The sequence below is a fragment of the Manis pentadactyla genome, chromosome 17, assembly GCF_030020395.1.
Source record: "Manis pentadactyla isolate mManPen7 chromosome 17, mManPen7.hap1, whole genome shotgun sequence".
In the NCBI taxonomy this organism is placed as follows: Eukaryota; Metazoa; Chordata; class Mammalia; order Pholidota; family Manidae; genus Manis; species Manis pentadactyla.
The window spans coordinates 56142585-56161987 of NC_080035.1; the positions used below are offsets into that span (position 1 = coordinate 56142585).

A 19403-nucleotide genomic window follows, 5' to 3' on the forward strand; every position below is an offset into this window, starting at 1 on the left:
AAGTTGTTGAGACTCTAGCTGACCAATGAATGCGATGGCTATTGGCTATGAAATCCCCAGAGCCCTGTGATCCGCCCCCTCTTCAACAGCTGACAGCTTGTTAGGCATGGAAGCTCTGTATTATCCACTCCAACTGGTTGCTGACCCTCCTTACTGCAGTGGGGCCTTCACCTGAATATTGGGATTCTCCAGGTTGCCCACAGCAGTAGTCAGGACCCACTCTGGTTTATGCAGATACTTTAACAGAGGTTATTTTAAGCACCGTTAAAACCTAAGCACAGGCAGAGCTGGTAGAAACCCTGACATTTAGGGACACACCTGCTGTTTAACATGGTTCCCACATCTACTTTAGGGGGATTTGGACCAGGAGGCCCTAAAACGCCTATCCAGGCTTAGATGTGGGAGCATTGTGCAGGAGGTTTAAGAAAGCTTATTTAACGACTTTCAGAAGGCTAGAGCAGCATCTTTTTGATTTATTCTGCTACCCTTCACTCAGAGTCTGTAGTTTCTAGTAACATCTATTTCAGGTTGGATTTAAGAGACAGAGCTGGCCTCTGCTGAATTTGCCACCTTTGATGTTACAGTATGGAGGAGGGGAGGGACAGATGGAACAAAAGTCATAATTGTCCAAATTTACAATAGCTTCCCAGCAGCAGCTGGCACAAAAGAAATGTTAATGCAATAAACTGTAAATAGAAGGAAGCTAAGCAGGATTTATCGCTGGCACAAACCTGCACCAAATCGCTGGAACCTCCTTCCTTCATCCGTGAGTCATTTCAGTAGTCACAGTAGAATTGAGCTCATTTGAAAGTCAGTAACCACCCTGCATCTTCCCTCCCTTATATGTCTTGCACCCCCTAAACAAACAGATTCCTGCAAAAACCTGGGAAATCTGATAAATAATTTGGGGGGAAATTATCATCACTGAGGGCCCAAACCTGAAATCCTGGCAGTGTCAAGAGCGCACATCAGCTATAAGTGTGTGCATTCCAGCTGCAACCAAAGCATGCATTTTCTGTTTACTCCTCTGCATTGGGGATCTCTGCAGATAAAACAGATGGCCACAGTGTTGCCATGCTTCAGCCACAAAATGAGAGGGCAGTATGTCATTCGCCAGTCAGGCGCTTACCCATCCGTCAGGGCCACTGCTATAAATGACCTTTTTTCACATTTGGTTTCCTGCAGTTTTCATTTCCATTTAGGCTCACACATACCTTTACCTGTGTTATAATGTGTGGGGTGTTCACTGTCTCCTTGTCCAGATTGCTGGCCTGTTTGGTTTTTTAATTAGCTGAGGAGCACAGTCTAAATGGAAAATTGCTTTCTGAGATCCCCATGCTCCACTTCCATGCTGTGAGGAGCTCCCTGTAATTAAACACGTTTTAAGAATTGTTCTCTTGTGTACTTGCTGTGGACGTCAGTGCCTCTCTTGCTAGCTGAAGAGTTCTGTTTCAGGCCTGAGACTTAAACATTAATACTAGATATGGTTAAAAGAAAACTTGTATATCAGTGAACCAAGTCAGGGGGATTATTTTTTTCCCTTTTGGTAGTTGGGAGAAAGAACTCCTTGGTGGGAAATTAATTTGTACACCTTTTAGGGCTAGGAAAATGGCTAAGCATGGTGGAGGCACTGAGAGGAAACTGGACAGGAAGTCAGGAGATCAGGAGCATGGATGTCAGCAAATTTCTTGAAGTCGTCAGTCTTAGGCTCCTGGTTCCCACTGTGAGGAGAACAGAGTGGCTTGGATATTCCACAACTCCCCTCACAGATTTAGAGTTCGTTCTAGAATTCTAACTTTCAAAATGAAGTCTCCATTTTTTGAAGTTACTGTTACACTTTCAAATACTGTACAGGTTGTTAGAACATGGACACAGAGGGACCTGTCATTGGGGTCCCTTCCTTTTGGGGGATCACTTCATTAGTAATTAACAAGGGATGAAGGCAGCCTTTTTGAAGTTTTTGTTTAGAGGCTCAAAATATAAATTTAGTGTAATGGTCCCTAAGTCAGCATGGCCATCAGAGAAAGTCTTACACCAAAACTATGTAATAAAGATCATTCATTAGGAAAAATTATTGATACTAAAATCCATTATGTAGGTCCTAATATTATAAGACACATGGCACGTGGTAAACATCAATTTGATAACTTCATAGGGGCTTAGACTTGGGAAAGAAGTAAGAAGGATGAAAACAAAGATGAGAAAAGAAGGAAATACTTGTAGGCAAAGAGCTATACATACTAAAACCACTATCTTTTTCACAAATGTACATGACTATGTTTCATGACCTGTGTCTTCTTCTGACCATATCTTCTCTGTGCTATAGCAGAGCTCATATTTTTCCATGTTATTTCTGCTGCAAGTATTTTCCCAAACTATGGGTCATTGTACTCATACACCCTAACCCGTTTGAGCAAACTCATAGAGCTACTTCCTTATTTCTAAGTCTTAGTAGATGTTCAGAGCCTGTGACAATAGAAGGCACATGGGACTTGAATATGAATTTGAAGAACCTCAGATTTGCAATTGTAGCACTCTGGTTTCCTTGTCTGTAAAATGGGCAGAGTCTGGAGATCTAGAGGTGGGCAGCTGGTGGGGTTGTTTCTAACAACCTTCCCACTTTGTATCATCTGCAAATGTGTCACGAGCTTGTGATTTACTGTCACTTGGATCCTCTGTTGTGATGCTGCTGCCTCTGCTTTACCCCACAGGCTTTTAAATCTCGGGGTCAGCAGGGCGCACTGGTTCAGCAGGTGTATTCGGTTTCATGTGTTTTGTTTAATGTGTAATAGGAAAGAGATGAATGAAGGATGTTAATGTGTTCTAACACTAAATCTGATGAAGCCTGATAGGACACATGAAACACCAATCCATATAATACACTTATGTTCACATGCTCCAAAATATTTTGAAGGCACTTTGCTGGGCTATATTTTATAAATTGTTGTTATCGGCTCAGCTCAGGATTGTCATGCCTTGATGGAGTTTCTAGTGGAGGGATTAGTGTCATTTCTGGGACCCCACCAGAATTCCTTTGAAGCTATAAGTACTCATGCAAAGTCATAGGTTAAATGGTTTGGGAATAAAATGTCATTTGATGTGACAGAAATGAACCCTCAGAGGCCTACACTTCCTCTGGGACTTGCTCTTGCTTACAGTTTTTGTGTTAAGTAATTTTATTAACTGAGGCAAGGAGGGGCATGAGGTGACAAGGGAAATATTTTTTGCTAACATTTTAATTCTAATCACAAAATTTATTATGTGTGGTTTTATATACATTTGTAGCTATAAAGACCTGGAAGATGATGAAAGTAAAAATTAGAATGCATTGTTTTTCTTCCCAGGTGTTATTTAAAGCCTTGTATGAATTGTCAAAAAGATTAATTGTTGTTGCTTACAGCTAAACAGATGATAAATTTAAAAATTATATTATTACTGTGTGTTAGCATAAAAGCTCTGTGTCCCAAGTGTGCCACCTTTTTCTGTTGCTGTTGACAAGGTTCACATTTTATAGCACACCGCCAGAAGGTGTTGACATATATTCAGATCACTGATTAAATGTTTTTAAAACGTGCCACTCAGAAACTAACCCTGATGTTCTTTGAAAGATTCATTTTTTAGAGTAAGATTTTTTTCTTCATCATTAACATGACAGAGATTTTAAACATTGCCATTTTTTAAAAAAACTAATGTGATTACATATTCCTATTTTAAATTTCAGCACAAAAGAGAAAATGTTTTCCAGCCTTCTCATTTCCTCTTTTCTTCACAGTAAAGGCAACAACATGGTGTAAAACTATCTAGAGGAAGGTGCTAAATGGCTACTTGTAAACACCCCTCGTTGGGCACTAGACCTGTAATGCAGGAAAATGAGGACAGTTTCTGAGGTATTGGTGCTGTAAAGTCTAGTGTTGTGACTCCTTCGCAGTTCAGTGCTGTGACAGCCCTTGTGCTGCAAAGTATTACAACAGACAACTCATATACAGCAGCTGAGTAGTGTTAGGAGCCCCTGTATTCCTTTTCACACTGTATGGTTTGAAGCCATCACGGGTCATGGTTTTTTGCATTTGTTGATGGAATGGGCTTCCCTTTAGACCAAGGCTTCAATGAATCCAAATGTATATTTGCTACAGGGATAAACATAATGCCTCAAGAATCAACATTTTAATGGTTTTCTTTTCAGTATTGAGGTATTTGTGGGACACTGTCAATATATTCTCTTACCTCTCTGAGCACAGCAAGAAAGGACTTTAAAACAAATGATTTACTACTCATTATGGGAAAGTTGTTTTTTTCTCCCCTCCCTGATTGTCAAGATCCCTTTGTAGATGTCAGTTTTAGAGCGTGAATTTTTCCCTCTTGGTACAGAGGAAGTTGACATTGCTTCAGTGATGTTACAGAAGCTGAGGTAAGACAGCCATAAGCCCATGTCGATTGTCACTTCACCCCAGCACGGTGCAAGCTTAGAGATGTTTCAGTGACAGCCTTGGGTTCCCTCCAGGGAGCCCGAATCTCAAAATGATCTCTGTGGCCAAAAGCATATGGAAAGTTATGAACAGCTATGGCAGCAATACTGATAGCTGCCATTTATGAAGCACTTAATGCCCTTCAGGAACTGCAACCACTTCACATGTACTGTCTCATTTAATTGCAACAACGTAACAGCAGCTATGAGAGTGTGTTTATCCCCATTTTAACAAGGGAGTGAAGCAAGACTCAGTCCTTCCCCAGAAAGGGGCAGCCAACATTTGAACCCCTGTATGTCAGATCTTAGAGCCTCCTTCACATTCATCCGGCAACAATTGATTATCCACTATGAGTTAGGCATTGTTTCCATCATATCTGTCTTTTTAAATTGTTCTTTAACTTAACTGGGACTTTAAAAATATTGGCCAATCATTGAAAAACAAACCCTCCTGCAGAATTCCCTGCAAATCCAGGATAAAACAGCATTCTGAGAGCCTTGCGATTTCCTGCTTTAAAGAAGCAGGGAGGGGGAAGACTAAGACACTCCCTGAAAAATACCCCTATGTGGCTCCAACTCCTCTGGCCACTGGGGATGCCTCTAGAGTTTCTGAATGTATATCTAAGCACTCCTCGGTTACACAAGAAACTGATAACATTGGTTGGCTTCTTCGAGGGGACTGAGGACAGGGATGGGGTGGTTGAGAGGAATACTTTTCACTGTGAACTCTTTGGTACAAATCTTCCCAAAAGAAAAGGACACTTTCTCTTAAAAAGCCACTTCAGGTCATTTAGTTGAAATGAAAATTTCACTGGACTCAGACTGTCATGCAAATGTCATTACAAATTTGTTCTTTTATTTTGTGGGTTGCTCTACCACCCAGTTGTGTTTATATTTATAACTTCATCCTTTTCCTGGGCCACCATCTCCAAGTGCACTCTCTGTTTAATTGACCATATCCTCTTAATATGAAGTCAGGTGATATTTTTTCTTCCTACCTCTGAACTCCTGTTTTTAAAGTGTGGATCTTTTTGGATAGCATTTGTTTCATACATACGTTCTTTTCTCCACATAGGAGGTATACTTAGAAAGATTCTCTCTCTAGCTAGCTAGCTAGCTAGATAGATAGATAGATATAGATATTTTTTTCCCTTTATATGAAGCGTTTGTTTTTTTCCTTGAAAACTCATCTTCTGGGTTTAGACGAAAATGGAGAATTTGGCCTTGTCTTCTCCTGTCTACTTATCGGGAGCTTTCCTACTTTTGTGTCAACAGACATCAAACACTTGTGCACATATGATAATGTGCAACATGAATAAAACTATGTAGAATGCCTATATGGTACATAAATTATGTATTTATAGAACAGAACCAAAGGTTATATTTGTAGAAATACTCCTGTGTTCACAGTTGTCAATGACTTCTAGAGAAAGCAGTTGCTGTAGAGGAGAAAAGCACCTGTGGATGTTACTTATGTCAGTACTCGAGCCATCAATGAGCCAGTAAGACTTCTTTATGCTGTTAATGACTCGCAGATCTTTCCTTCTCTATGAGTGTGTCATTGTTTCTTCCAAACCTTCAGATGTCTTTTTCTTTTGTTTGACATATCTCAGGGAGGAATAAAGGAAAGATTTATTCATATTATTTTGATGGTTTCTTTCTCTTTTTGGAAGTCCAGTGACCCAGTTATTGGAACATTTTAAGTCCAGCTCTGAATTTTAAAATAGCCCAATTGGCATAGATTGAGTTTCCTATACGTCTAAATCATGACTGTAAACCAATTTGGATGTAAACTAATTAGGACTTAAATAATGATCATACCCATTTACAGGTCTTCCTTGACTTACAATGGGATTATATCCTGAAATAGGTTGAAAATATTTTAAATCAAAAATGGATATAATACAACTAACCTATCAATCAACATAGCTTAACCTTTCCTACCTTAAATGTGCTCAGAACACTTATATTAACCTCCACTACAGTTAGGCATAATCATCTAACAAAAAGCCTATTTTATAATAAAGTGTTGAGTATCTCATGTAATTTATTGAAGACTGTAATGAAAGTGAAAAACAGAATGATTGTATGGGTACAGAATGATTGTAGGTGTGCTGGTTGTTTACCCTTGTAATCACATGGCTGTCTGAGAGCTGTGGCTCATTGTCACTGGACAGTATCGTTAGAGAGGATTGGACTGCATATCTCTAGCCTGGGAAAAGATCCAATTCAAAATTTGAATGCATAGCACTTTTGCACCATCATGAAGTCAAAAAATCATACGGTGAACCATCCTAAGTCAGGGGCTGTCTATACTGTTTGTCCAGTGCAATGCATGTCTCTCTTTGATAGGTTATGTATTCACATTATGACCTATGAACAGGAAAACTAACCAACATGTTGAGTATCTTCTGTGCACCGTGCACTCAGCAATGTACAGACAATCCTGGAAGGGATGGGTCCACAATCCAGAATTAGGAGCTGTTGGACAGCATTCATATTGTCAGCACTCAGTAAATATCTGTTGTTTAAATTGATTAATATAAAAGGAAGTAGCACATTACATTAGAACATTTCACTGTCCTAGATTATTAAGCTCTTTGTCAACTTTATTCGTCTGCACAGGTCATCATGCAAAGGTCCTAAACTTTGTGTTTTACCTCCCTTAGCATTGTACACACAGCCAGACTCAAAAGCACTCTCAGTTGTTGAGGCATTTGGAAACCCCAGCCGCCTCCACTATACCCAGCACACTGCAGGGTGCATCTGTTTACAACATTTACAGTGTTTATAATGTTACATGTAAGCAAAATACAATAAAGCCATTAAATATAGAATTACCATACAAATATAGTATGATCCAGTAGTAATTCCACTTCTGGGTATGTACCCCAAAGAATTGGAAGCAGAGCCTGAACAGATACTTGCACACCTGCGTTCATCCCAGCATTATTCACCATAGACAAAGAGTGGAAGCAGCTTACACGTCCACTGATGGACGAATGGATAATCAGAATGTGGTATATCCACAATGGAATATTATTCCTTAATATGAAAAGAAATTCTGGCATATGCACAATAAAGATTAACATTGAAACATTATGCAAGTGAAATAGGCCAGATAGAAAAGGACAAATATTGTGTGATTCTACTTACAAAGGGTACTGGGAGTAGTCACACTCATAGAAACATATAAAATAATGGGCACCAGGGGATGGAAGAAGTGGAGAACGGGGAGAGAGTGTTTAACAGGTACAATTTCAGTTTGGGATGATGATAAAAGTTCTGGGGATGGTTGACAACAGTGTGAATGTAGTGAATATCACAGAACTGTACACTTAAAAATGGTTAAAATGGTAAATTGTATGTTATGTATATTTTAACCAAAATTGAAAGGAAAAAAATACAATGAAGACAAAACCACTGGAAAAGAAAGATACAATGTGCCCCTGAGCCAAATAGACACAGAAGAGCAAAAATATAAAAACCATTTCAAAACTTTGTGTAAATTCAGTCTACCACTCTCCAGGTCTCTTGCCTGTTCTGCATCCTGAGAAGCCCCTTTTTGAGTGGCTTCAGTTATGAGGTTATCATCAGTGAGACTCAGGGACTATGCTGTATCTGAGATGGCTTTTGGATTCTTAGTAACTTTAGATTATCTGTGCCATGTATTTCTGAGACAAAAACATCTCAGTTGAGTATCGTGTAGGCTGCATATGGAATAACTGCATCTTTCTTGGGCATTGGGCACCGAGACAGTTAGTAGAGGGAAAGTCGTATATAGTCAAGTTTGAATCTCTTACGATGTGTTAGATTAACATGTCACTAAACTGATCACAGATTTATTTTCCCTTCAGCGCTGGAGCAGATCTCCATTCCTTCAGCTAAGTGCCAGAAGATAGTTAGGCTTAGAGTCAGAGACTCTGGGAAAAATGCATGTTTCGAAGTTTGCTTTTAAACATAGGCATTAGCCCCCAAGATAGGATGAGAGGCTCAGAGGGTCTGAGAGATTTTCATAGAGAAATATTATGTCTTCTTTTGTAGTGAGTTAAGTGGTAGCAGAGCCAGGCATACTGTTTAAAGTACTTTCTCTTTCTCATTCTTTTTCAAGCTTTTTCTTCCAAGTTCATGTTGAATTTGAGTACTTTAAGTGCAAGCATGATGTGATATTTTTAGAGAGGTCTGGCTTTGATTTTTGGATTAAAGATTTTAAATGATCATTTATAATGATATGTTTTATAATAAACAATTTAAAAGTTTGAAACACTAGTTACTAAAAAAAAGTTCTCTTTGTATTGGAAGTTAATCATATTGCTGCTGAAATGACGTTGACCTTAGTGAGTTGATAAAACCTGGTATAGTTGCCCAAATTGTGTTTTTCCCAGACTAGCTACTCAAATCTCATTATTTCCCTTACATTTGAAAATCATTTCAGAATTCATTCATAAGAGTTGAGAACTCACAAATCATTAATGCATGTGGTTTCTGCCACCAAACATATTTTTTTGGCCTCCAAAGCATGTGTGCTTTGTGCTCGGTGCCACTTAGCATTCACCCTGGTTTTAAGGACACTACAGGACACCTGCTGGGTTCTTTGGACAATGGCCCTTCTTTAACCGTGTAGAATTTCTCAACCACCCACCAAGTTTGCCCATTCCGCATTCATGTACTTTATTCATTCACTCACTTGAGCATTTATTGATGATTCCATCACAGAGATATCTGAATGGGTGGAACACTGTCTTATTATATACAGATAGTGACTAGCATCATGGACCCATAGGGACCAGGTTCTGAAATCTTAGGTTTGTTAATTACCAGCTATTTTTATCTTGGGCAAAGTATTTCTCTTGGGAAAATGAGAAATCTTCCTCATTTATAAATGGAGATAATAAGTTAAGAGGATTACATGAAACAGGCATTGCACAGTGCCTCGCACCCAATAAAAGCCTAATAATAAATACTAGCTCTTGCTATGGGTTGAATCATGTCCCTGCAAAAATTTCATATGTTGAAGTCCTAACCCCTAGTACTCAAAATGTGACCTTGGAAACTGTTGTTGGAGAGGTAATTAGTTAAAATGATGTCATCAGTGTGGGCCCTAATCCAGTATGACTAGTGTCCTTAAATGTAAGGGGATATGCACACAGATAGATATGCACAGAGAGAAACAATGTGAACAGACATGGGGAGCAGACAGCCATCTCTGAGCCAAGGAGAGGGGCCTGGAACAGCTCCTTCCCACACAGCCCTCGGAACGAACCATTGCTGCCTCTCTTTCAGACTTCTAGCCCCCAGAACTTCTAGACAATACATTTCTGTTGTTTAAGCCACTAAGTTTGTGATTCTTTGTTATGGCAGTCCCAGCAGACTAATACAGCTGGCATTATTATCCTCAGCCTACTGTTTCTTACTGACCTGAGAACCTGCCTCTGCCTATTTCCTGGCAAATGGGAAATATATTTGCTCCTTTTCAGCTTGTATTTTTTCCTGTTTTTCTTTCTCATGAAGTAGCATGCAAAAAAATGTTCCTAGTAAGAACAGGTGTTCAAGAAAAGTTCTGTGCCCTTTCATTCCTGTGTCTCCTCCTGAAAAGCTGCAATTGAAACATTTGTTTTCCCTCTTACCACATTTCTTCTCATCTTCTCAGCCTAATTTTCTTTCTTTGAAAGGTTTGAGCCCCTTATAAATTGCTAATGCCTAGAGATTGCCCTCCCTTCTCTCAAACTCTTGATGAGAGGTGGGAGTTTATTTTATAGACTTTTATGTGAATTCTTTAAATAAAAAGGAAATGCAGATGAGTCACTGTCTGAAATGAAGCAATATGAAAGATCTGGTTGAGAAGCTGACTGCACTCTTTCCTGTCTTTAATTTGGTGGCTTGGGTTTTCCTTTGTTTGTTTTTAAAGAAATTTGAGATTGGACAGTGTTTTTCTCCTTTTCCTCCAGAGGCCCAGAGTAGTGTGGCTGGGTTGCATTCTGGACGGGGCAGCACTAACATTTGTTCTTCCTGGGTACCGTCTGCTCCTTTTCTCTGCCCCAGTGGAGCTGGGGGAATAATAAAGCTGTTATTATTTATATTGCACAGCATTTTTGTCAGTGATCTTTGTCATTGAGACTTCTGAAGTCAACATAGGACATGAGGGAATTTTGTGAGTTTTTAATCTGGGCAGGGGAAAGAGGTAAAAGATGGCGTTATTTTTCCAGGGAGGTTATTTCTCCAAACCCCTTCAGTTTGCTGAGTCCTTTTATTTGCCCTTTCACTACACAGTTCTTCCATGTGCTTTATAGTGACCTCTGAACTCACCACCTCCAGCCCTTGTCTCCCTGCTACTGCCCCCACCCTTTTGACCTTCCTCTTCCCATCTGTGTAATCACGGTAGCTCCCAAGTAGTTTCTGTGCCACTGGGGATTCAGTGATCATCCATCTCTGTAATCATCAAGCTTCTTCATGGTTTGTCTCTAATTCTCTCTCATTTAAATATCCTGTTCTTTAAGGTGCGGGCCTTGACTCAAGCATCACACCTCTCACAGTCTTGGACCCCTGCACTTGGAAAGGAGCCATCCTCCTGCCTCCGTTTCTCACATGAGGAGTCATTCTTCCTCTCCAGTGCTGCCTCCTCCCCGTTTCTTCCTTCTTGGAGAATCTTGATACACCAATTTGTCCCCTCTCTCAGATGGTGTTGTCCTCCTTGCTTCTTTGTAGAATTCATCCCCACAGCCTATAAGGACATTCTACATGTATCTCTGTCAAAAATGAAGTAAAACAGAAACTCTCCTTTACGTTCACATCTTCAAGCCATTGACATGTCTCTCCCAACTTCTCTTGATCTCTAACTTCTTGAAGAGTGGTCTGTAATCTACCTTCCCTATATCCCACTAAGTCATGTTGAATTCTCAGTCCATTAGAACATATTCATCCCCTGTAACTCTGAAACTGTCCCTTAGGGTCTCAAATGCCTTCAGAATTGCTAACTCCAGGCCCCCCCTTTTTTTTTTACTGATATACAGTGGTTCAGCAGTTACCCATGTTATTAAATCCTCAGCCCCAGTAGTACAGCTTCTATCTGTCAACATAGGAAGATGTTACAGAATCATTGGCTGTATTTTCCATGTGTACTGCTATCCCTGTGACCAACCTACCCATTTTTCCCCTCAGCCTCCCAAACCATGCACCCCAATCCCTCCCCGATGGTAACCATGTTACCTTCTCAGTGTCTATAGGTCTACTGCTGTTTTGTTTGTTCTGTTTGGCTTTATTCCACAAATAAGTGAAGTCATATGGTAGCGGTCTCTCTCTGCCTGGCTTATTTCACTGAGCATAATACCCTCTAGATCGTCCATATTGTTGCAAATGAAAGGATTTCTTTTCTTTTTATGGCTGAATAATATTCCATTGTGTATATGTACCACATCTTCTTTATCCATTCATCTACTGATGGATGCTTAGGTTGCTTCCATATCTTGATTATTATATGTAATGCAGCAATAAATGTAAGGGTGTGTATATCTTTTTGAATCAGGGATTTTGTTTTCTTCTGGTAAATTCCTAGAAGTGGAATGGTACTTATATTTTTAGTTTTTTTGAGGGACCTCCATACTGCTTTCCACAGTGGCTGCATCAATTGGCATTCCACCAGCAGTGCAGGAGGGTTCCCATTTTTCCACATCCTCTCCAACACTTGTTATTTCTTGTCTTTTTGGATGGTGGTCCAGGGCCCCATTTCAATCCTCATACTAGTTGACTTTAGCTCCCGGTTCTGTAGATCATGCTCTGCTTCTCTGAACTCTCTTCCCTCTCCTGTGTAATGGGAAGGCTGACTTCCCTGGATTTTCATCCTTCTGTCTAAACCTTCCTTCTCAGTTTCCTAAAAGGATTGTTCATCCTTCCTTGGATCCTGAAATCCTGATTCTGCCCAGGGTGTCTTTTTCTCCTTCTGAGTCATTTCCCTCAATGATAACATTCTTTCCACTTATGGTCCCAGAATCTTATTTCAACCTGGATATTTGTACGGCTCTTCAAATTTTGTATATACCAAACTGACTTCATTAGATTTCTCAAAAACATCTCCTTCCTAATCTTGGGTCTAAATAATGGCTTGGTTTTAGCACTTACCAGGTTGTGTTGTGATTTATCTCTTTGCATGTCTGCCAATCTCACTAACATTTTAATGCCATGAGAGCAAGACTTCTGTCTTTTTTGTAAAATCTGTACATGACTGTTGCTGGTGTATGGGAATGCTGCTTGATTTATGTCAATTTAAATTTCTATGAAATAATGCAAGATTCAGAGTTTCTCTCTTGAGTGTTCTGCCTGGTTGTTTCAGTCTTTATCTTTCATGTGGTGCCTTTCATCATGATTTTTCTTATTGGAATTTAGGAGTTATCCATATTTAAGAATGAGGAACTTAAAAATTGGTGTAGAGTTCTTTGTGCATGCTAATCAATGGACCACACCAGATGGGGACCTAACACCTTTACCAAGGGTTGCCAAATACCAGTGTCTTTAGGGCCTCTGTTTCTCAGGAGGAATCCTCCAACCTCTGGCTCCTGAGGATAAAACCTGGCTGCCAGCATTTTGGAAGCCAAGGAGGAGGGTCTGGGGGATCCTCACCATTCCACATGCTGATTTTCACCTGGTCCTGATTTTCACCTCCTTGACTAACCCCTCCTCGTTGTGTTTGCATCCACAAGTTGGAAGCTGTTCTCAGTTAGTTTCTCCAGAAAGAATTACTTCCTTTGCCCTTTCGGGATGGGGCAGTTAGCAGGGAAAGGGCCATAGTGCTCTTTATATAGATTTTCAAACAGTCCTTTTGTTCAGACCCACAACCCTGCCTTCAGAGGCACCAGGAACATTAGTTTCTAAGCTTTTCTAGAGTTCTCTTGTGGAAAGAAGCTTGATTCTTTTTGGCCTGACACTCCTTTTTGACTCCAGTGCTGTCAATTAGTAGTTGATTTTTCACCTGTTGATTCACTTTACAAATTTTCCGAATTTGTGCCATCTCTTAAAAGGGGTTTCTTCCATTATATGTGTTCCTGTAGATTGATACTCATCCCCCTTTAATGTGGGTTTTTGAAAGGGTATAGAGATAAATACATATTGATCTGTTATGTTTCTGCTTTTGATTTTAGTATTTTGAGATAGTACCCAGCCAACTTAATGAACTTCTATTTGATTTTTTTAAATTATGAATGATTATTGACTTAATTTTTAAAAATTTTATTGTGAAAAATACACATAACAAAATTTACCATTTTTTTTCATGTACAGTTCAATGGTATTAAATACATTCATAATTTTACACAACCATCACACCTCCAGAACTTTTCATCTTCCCAAACTAAAATTCCATGCCCATAACAGTAATTCTCTATTCCCCCTTTCCCAGCCCCTGGAAACCACCATTCTACTTTCTGTCTTTATGATTTTACATTCTCTGAGTATCTCATATAAGTGGAATCATATACTATATGTCATTTTGTGACTGGCTTATTTCACTTACCATAATGTCCTTAAGGTTCACCCATGTTGTAGCAGGTGACAGAATTTCCTTCCTTTTTAAGCTGAATAATATTCTGTTGCAATATTCATTCATAATATTCCATGCTACATTTTGCTTATCCATTCATCTGTGATAGACATGTGGTTTGTTTCCACAATTTAGCTGCTGTGATAACGCTGCTATAAACATGGGCATACAAATATTGCTTCAAGACCCTGCTTTCAATGCTTTTGAGCATATACCCAGAAGTGGACTTGCTACATCATATTGTAATTCTATGTTTAATTTTCTATAGTGGCTATATCATTTTACATACCCACCAACAGTGCAGTTTTCCAGTTTCTCAACATCCTTGTCAACACTTCTTGTTTTCTAATTTTTTGAACCAGCCTAGTGGGTATAAAGTGGTATTTCATTGTGGTTTTGATTTGCATTTCCCTAATGGATCAGTGATGTTGAGCATCTTTTCATATGCTTATTACCATTTCTGTATTTACTTTGGAGAAATGTCTATTCTTTTTACCATTTTAGAGTTAGGTTGTTTTATTTCGGTTGGATTTTAGGAAATATATTTATATATATATATATATTTTTTTTTTTCTGGATTTTAATCTCTTATCAGATCCATGATTTGCAAGTATTTTCTCTCATTTTGTGGGTTGCCTTTTTACTGTGTGGATGTTGCCTTTAATGCACAAATTTTTTTAGATTGAATTTGATAAATGCTTTTCTTACATCTCTTGCGATATTCAAAATACTTCTCTAATCTGTTAGTGAACTATATACTTTCAATGTTAAATCATCCTTGTATTATTGGTATAAAACAATTTTCTGTTTTCTGGATTTGGTTTGCCAAAATTCAGTAATTTTGCATTTATGCTTATGAATGAGACTGGTGTATAATTTTCTTTTCTCTTATTCACCTTCTTTGGCTTTTATACTTTTTTCAAATACATTGGGAAGAATTATAAGGAACTTACCTGTCTTTGGAACAGTTTGTGTAAGATGGATTTTCTGTTTCTTGAAGGTTTGTTTAAAGTTGTTAGAAATTATCTGTGTATGTATGTGTGTGTTGACTACTAATCCAATATGTTTAGTAACATAATCTCTTCAGGTTTCCTAGTTCTTATTGAATCACTTTTGTTTGCTTATATTTATCTAAAAAATTGTTCACATCATCTGTTTTCAAGTTTATTGCCACAGCACACTGTTATTAGTTTTACTCTCTTCTACATGTTTTGTTGAAGTTTCTTTTTCATTCCTAATGTTATTTTTGCTTTCTTTTTCTTGACCTTGCCAGAGGTTTATCTATTTTTTTTTTTGAGAGGGCATCTCTCATATTTATTGATCATATGGTTGTCAACAACAATAAAATTCTGTATAGAGACTCAATGCACAATCAATAATCAACCCCAAGCCTAATTCTCAACAATCTCCAATCTTCTGAAGCATAACGAACAAGTTTTTACATGGTGAACAAGTTCTTCCATAGTGAATAAATTCTTACATGGTGAACAGTGCAAGGGCAGTCATCACAGAAACTTTCAGTTTTGATCACGCATCATGAACTATAAACAGTCAGGTCAAATATGATTATTCATTTGATTTTTATACTTGATTTATATGTGAATCCCACATTTCTCCCTTATTATTATTATTAGGTTTATCTATTTTATTTATCTTTTCAAAGTATCTGTTTTTTATTCTGATGATCTTCCTTATCTTGGGATAACTAGTTCAGGAATTTGTACTCTTATTGTTATTATTATTTCTACTCTTCTTGAATTAAGTCTTTTGCTCTTTTTTTTTTTTTAACTCCTGAATAGAAAACCTATCTTATTAATATTTTACTTTCTTTTTTAACATGCACTTAAACTTACAAATTTATCCCGAAGAATTACCTTAAGTGTGAATCACAGATATAGACATGTAATGTTTTTTACCATATTTTAAATATTTCCTTTCAATTATATATTGACTAGTAAATTATTTAAAAGTATTTGTTTAAGTTTTCATAATCATTGACTTCTGACTTCACTGCATTGTGGTCAGTCTGAGAATTCAGTTTGTACAAAATTGATTAGTATTTTCTGAGACTTCTTTCTGGACTTGTAAAGAGTCATGTTTTATAAATGCTGGGTGTGTATTAAAAGAATGTGTATTCTCTAATTATTGATAAAGAAATCGTTGTCTGTTAGCTAGTCCTGATCAGCATGCTGTTCAAATCTTCTGTATTCTTACAGAATTTTTGTCTTTTAGACCTATCAATTTCTGCCTCTGGCTGTGAATTTGTCAATTACTTCTATAATTCTGATAGTTTCTGCATTTATTTCAGATGTCTACACTTTGAAGAATATTTCTTTGTGATTAAGTGTGTTTTTATCATTGGATAATGGTCTTATCTGTAAGGATGTCTTTTATCTAAATTTCTATCATTTGATATTTACATTAATTAATTCAGTCATTCATTCAGCAGTGTCTGTTGAGAACCTAGTCTATGCCAAGTAGATCATGACCAAAACAGGCAGTATGACCTGACTGTATCTTTATTATCATATTCTTTTTTAATTTCAATCTGTGTCCTTATATTTTAGGTATATCTCTTATTAATCAAACAGTATGTAATTGAATCATTTTGTTTTTCTTTACATTTATTCTCTGTCTTTTAACAGGGATATTTAATCTGTTCACTCTTGTGATTACTAATATAAATAAATTTATTTTCACCACCTTATTTTACTGTTTTTATGTGCCATGCTGTGTATTTGCTTTTATTAGCCATGTCTAATCTGCTGTTTGACTTATTAATTTCATGACTATATTTTTTCCCCTTAAAAATGTTATTCTCTTTCAAATTAATTTTGTTTTCAGTACTATCTTATTCTTTCAATGATACTATTCCTTCTTGTATCACTTTAATAATTTCAAATGTATGTATTTTGGATTCCACTTAGGTTTACACTTATTTAGTTAGTCCCCAAGTACCTGTTCACCCTTACATTGTACTTGCTTACCCTCCTGCTTGGTATTTTATTTCCTCACATGGTTGGAACTCTTACAATGAGCTCATCTTCAGCAGGGGTTGTTTTTGCCTCTGGGAGTCCATGTGCCCTTGGATTGTAGATTCTTACTGCACTGCTTTGCATTTTTCTTCTGTAATCTAAGCAATTGTTGGTCTTGAACTCAAGTTTTTAATTTTAATTTCTCTAATTGTACTTTCAACCCATCCCAGTGATAAATAAACTTAATGCTTGCACTTGCTCTTAGTATAGGACAGGGTTTTGATGACTAATACAAAAGGGTTTATTTCTTTTCAGAGAGCCCAAGTGAGTCCTCAAGGTACTTTGCTGTTGCTCTGGTGGGCATAGTGCTTCTAGTTCTCTGTGGATTAGAAAGCTTCTTAAGGTGTCCAGTTTTGCCCAGTTCCCTTACCTTGCACAAGCCCAAGTTGGTGTCTTCTGTCCCAGGTGGGTGTTGACACTCCAGCCCCTAGTCTTTGTTCTGGGGCTGATACCTACCCCTCTTTGAACACAGCATCAGCTCTAGGAGTTCTTGTGTTGTTCAGCACTTGAAGATATCCCTTTCCTTTTTCTTTACAGCACTATGCATGAAACTTTTTTTTTTGCTTTAGATTATCTAATTTGTCTGTGTATTTTAAGCGGAAGTGTGGTCTACATTGACTCAGCCTGCCATAAACTTGATTCATCTTTGTACTTCTTAGCCCAGAAGAGTAACTGGTCCATACTAGATGCTGGATGATTGACTGACTGACTGACTAACTGACTGACTGACTGACTGATTGACTGACTGAAATAATGAATGAATGAAAATATTTCACCTCCAAAAGCAGATGGAAGCAAAGTCCCAGAGAATAACACTGCCTTCTGTAGGGGCACTGGAGCAAGCAGAATTTACTTTTCTATGAGGACATAAGTGAGGAGCATTCCCAGGAAACAAAATGTAGAGAGAATAAGACTTCTTACACGCTTTTTCTTTAAGTCCCGGAACAATGGGAACATTTAACTGCTGCTCCTTGATGTCTGAAAGTAGACCGAGGAATGAGTTCCCGTTCTCTTTGCTGGTGGCTCTACAGAGCATCCTTACCATGGGGAAATATTAAAGAATCATATAGAACAAGACATTGGTCCTGCCTATTTCCCCCTCTCCCGTTTTAAGAAAAGTGTGCCTTTGATGAGGTATAGCTGTGAGCTCTTATTTTACGTCAACCACCTTTGTTAAAAGCTGGTTATTGATGCTGTGCCCTGTTTTAATTCACACTTCTCTGCTAATCAATTACAGCGTTTATTCATTAATCAGGCGTTCTGACAGGGTCAATAACTGCTTTTTTGGTTTTGTGAGGGGCTGCATGTTATCAAGCAAGGAATAATACTCAGAGCTCACTTTAAAACAGTGTGACTTTCCCAGGCTGGTGGACTTCCGGAGCAATAAACATCTAGTGGGGATATCAAATGGTGTTTTTTTTAATATATTTGGTTGATGAGATTTTCTCACTGAACACTTCATTAGCAGGGCTCAACATTAGTGAAGTGTGGACAGGTGTGCCTCTGTTTAAGAAAAACAGAAACATCAAAATTAATTATTCCCACCACATACAAATAACTGCATTTACCTAAAAGTAGTATTAAATCATGTGCTTTTTTCATTCATATTAAGTGTTTACAAACAATGTCTTCTTGGTAGTGGGGTTTCAGAGCAAAGAAACTTAAAGCCAAAATGTTTGGAGCGCTACTAGATGAAAATGAACCCAAAATTTAGAGTGAATATCTCTAAAATTATAATGTGACTCAAGAAGAAAATATTTTATAAACAAAAGCTGAGTTTATATTACAAATTTCCTGAACCCATATTTTACATAGTGTTTTAAGCTTGTATATCCACATCCCCATACATGTGCACACACATTTTCAGTACCCCTCAGCCTTTCTAATTTGTTACAACACATTCAGATGTTATAAAGTGTTACAAAAATTAAAACTTCTCCTTTTAGCAAGGGGAAGAAACAGACATGGCAGTGTTTAATTGAAGAGTTACAGTTTGAGTAGTTAGGTTTACCGCATATAATGATAGTAACAGGTTTCAGTGATCTTTTTTATGACAGATGTACCAACATTTAATTGTTTTTCATCAAGGGTGGAGAGAAAAGACACTTCTGTAGATTTTTCAATTCTCCTACGTGTCACTTAGCTGTCCTCACCATTGTCTGAGCGCCTTTCTCTCATCCTTTTTGCTGCAATGAGTTGTGTCATTCCCTCATGATCAGCACTTTTGTTGTCTTTGTTTTTTGCTGTACCTCAGAAGTCCATCTTTTCTTTCATCTCCTTCCCATTCATGCATGAGGGAACAGTTGTGCCCTGTTGTGGGGATGTTCCGCTGGGTTTCAAACAGTAGGGTTTCTTTTTCTTCTCTTCTAAGTAG

The 19403-nt window shown here is 38.0% G+C and overlaps 1 protein-coding gene across 2 annotated transcripts in view; it reads left to right on the forward strand.

Annotated features, from left to right (window-relative positions):
• The window catches only part of CLYBL (citramalyl-CoA lyase), a 241493-nt gene that overhangs the window by 70783 nt on the left and 151307 nt on the right, over positions 1 to 19403 (forward strand). The gene's annotated exons all lie outside the window — the stretch shown is intronic.